Genomic DNA, 3,347 nt, shown 5'->3' with positions numbered 1-3,347 from the left:
TAGAAGTCATAACCTTTTGAATAAAAGCATCTTCATTCCATGCTGTCTATCTCTGTCTGTGCAACTTCATTTCTAAATTATTTTGATACATTTAAGATTGATTTTCAAATGGACATATTACTCAGTGTGTTGTTAGAGGGCTGTACACTCCTTTTTGGTAAAAGAGAGCAGCTGCAGAGTCACCCTGTAATTTCAGAAATCTCTTAGAGAAATGATGAGATGCAGACGTTGATAGAGGAACATGATGTCCCAATGTTCAAATAGGGAAGGAGGACATAATCTATAGATTTTATGTATCTATCTATCTATCTATCTATCTATCTATCTATCTATCTATCTATCTATCTATCTATCTATTTATTCATTTGTCCAATACACAAATACATAGGAAGAAAAATAAACATGTGATAATATAAAAGAGGGTGAAAGTGAACTTAGAGGAGAGGATATATGAAAGGAAGAGAATATTGGGCAAAAAAGCAGAGAGGTTGGTCAAGCAGCATGCTTGTGCCTAATTAAAAGTAATTGCTACCATTATCAAGAAAGCATGGGTTATCACGAACGTTTTGTTATAGGGTAATGGCCATTTGAAATTACAAGGACTCTGAAAACTGTGTTTAATGACCTTAACGTCTTATGACTATTGCAGCATTCCCAGTCAAGGAATCAACATTTGGACATGTGAACCTGACATCAGATTAGAAAAATAGAAAAGTAAGCTAAATATGAAGAACATTTCCAGACAGGAAAGAGCAGTTAAGAAGTAGAATAGTCTTAGAAATGACATGGACTCCAACCTACCACTGGCTTTCAAGCTGGAATTAGAGGACCACGGAGTGTGGATTGACCATGATTTATAACAGTGATCCCCTACTTTTCCAGCTTGATTGAGTGGTAGGCAGAAAGAGTTTCATATGACCAGCCGATACACACAACTCCATTTGCACAAACTGCCACTCACATACATGGAGCTTTGTGCTTGAAGGCTGTGGGAATGCTGCAATAGTCATAAGACACCAAGGTCATTAAACACAGTTTTCAGAGTCCTTGTAATTTCAAATGGCCATTCCCCTATAACAAAACGTTCGTGATAACCCATGCTTTCTTGATAATGGTAGCAATTACTTCTAACTAGGCAAAACATGCTGCTTGACCAACTTTTCTGCTTTTTTGCCCAGTATAAATATTAAACTAAACGATCTGTAGATTATGTCCTCCTTCCCTATTTGAACATTGGGACATCATGTTCCTCTAATCAACATCTGCATCTCATCATTTCTCTAAGAGATTTCTGAAATAACTAAAGGTAAAAGGAAGAAGAAACCGCTATGGTTTAGCAATGATGTAAGGGCCATAGTCAATGAAAAAAAAGGCTGCCTATAGGAGGTATAAAGAGTCTGGAAGTATAGCTGATAGAGAGGTTTATAAAATGAGACAGAAGGAGGCGAAACAGATAATATATGCTGCTAAAGCCTCAAAAGAGGAATAAATTGCCAAATCTATAAAGAAGGGGGATAAAACCTTCTTCAGAGTATTTTGAGCAGAGACAGGTTACAAGTGGTGTGCCACAAGGGTCTGTTCTGGGTCCTATTCTTTTTAATATGTTTGTGAGTGACATAGGGGAAGGTTTGGTAGGGAAGGTTTGCCTATTTGCCGATGACTCTAAAGTGTGCAAGAGGGTTGATATTCCTGGAGGCGTCTGTAATATGGTAAATGATTTAGCTTTACCAGATAAATAGTCAAAGCAATGGAAACTGCAGTTTAATGTTTCCAAATGTAAAATAATGCACTTGGGGAAAAGGAATCCTCAATCGTATTGGCAGTTCTGTGTTAGCAAAAACTTCAGAAGAGAAGGATTTAGGGGTAGTGATTTCTGACAGTCTCAAAATGGGTGAGCAGTGTGGTCGGGCGGTAGGAAAAGCAAGTAGGATGCACGAGGTATAACAAGCAGGAAGAGGGAGATTGTGATCCCGCTATATAGAGCGCTGGTAAGACCACATTTGGAATACTGTGTTCAGTTCTGGAGACCTCACCTACAAAAAGATATTGACAAAATTGAACGCGTCCAAAGATGGGCTACAAGAATGGTGGAAGATCTTAAGCATAAAACGTATCAGGAAAGACTTAATGAACTCAATCTGTATAGTCTGGAGGACAGAAGGAAAAGGGGGGACATGATCAAAACATTTAAATATGTCAAAGGGTTAAATAAGGTTCAGGAGGGAAGTGTTTTTAATAGGAAAGTGAACACAAGAACAATGGGACACAATCTGAAGTTAGTTGGGGGAAAGATCAAAAGCAACATGAGAAAATATTATTTTACTGAAAGAGTAGTAGATCCTTGGAACAAACTTCCAGCAGACGTGGTTGGTAAATCCACAGTAACTGAATTTAAACTTGCCTGGGATAAACATATATTCATCCTAAGATAAAAATACAGTAAATAGTATAAGGGCAGACTATATGGACCATGAGGTCTTTTTTTGCTGTCAGTCTCCTATATTTCTATGTTTCCAAGAAGAATGTCCACCATTCACACAATATTTTGCCTTTGCCATGGCCAGATAATTTTCTGCTGTAGCTTGATTTTAAGGCTTCAATCCTTCCCATGCGGGAGGCCAAACTAGTGGTTCCGCCCCACGAACCTGATGGACCAGGAGGGCTTTGAGAGGGTGAGTGGGTTTTGCCGGATTCGCTTGTACGCAGTTCAGCAGAGACCTTTGTTGTGGCCTGGAATACGGCAGCAGCGGGGGCTCTTGACCGGATCGCGCCTTTGGGTCCCCTCTGTGGCAGTAGACCCTGGAGATGTCGTTGGTTCACTGAGGAACTCTGGAAGATGAAACACCAGAAGATATATCCATAGAAGCGTTGGAGAAGAAGTCAATCTGAATCTGACCGAACACTCCTGTCTGTTCACTCTCACACACGTTTATGTCATGGAAGGGAAACCACATTGCCCTAGGAAGAAGCTCTGGGTACAGTGCTCCCTCTAATTTTTTGGGGTGGGTGGGTGGAAAAGTATAGTGTCTGAGCGGCACAGAAATAATAAACAAACAAACAAATAAATAAATAAAAAACCCAAACTGTTTTGCCTCAGAGAATTTCAAAATAAAATACTGTACTGTGTGTCTATAACAGTGAGCTCATAATAGGGCAACTCTATCAATATCAAAATGCCACTTAAATAGTTGAGCTAGTTTCAAACTAGATTTTGATTTTCTTTCTCTCTTCCTTACTCCCATTCTTTTTCTTTCTCTTTTCCTTCCTCTCTTTTTTCTATCTGTTTCTCTCTCTTCCTCTCTTCCTCTCTCTCTCCTTCCCTCTCACTCTTTCCCTCTCGGCTTCTG

Source organism: Erythrolamprus reginae, chromosome 12 (assembly GCF_031021105.1).
Source record: "Erythrolamprus reginae isolate rEryReg1 chromosome 12, rEryReg1.hap1, whole genome shotgun sequence".
Classification (NCBI taxonomy): Eukaryota; Metazoa; Chordata; class Lepidosauria; order Squamata; family Dipsadidae; genus Erythrolamprus; species Erythrolamprus reginae.
The sequence above is the reverse complement of the archived record's forward strand: the minus strand, read 5'-3'. Positions refer to the sequence as shown.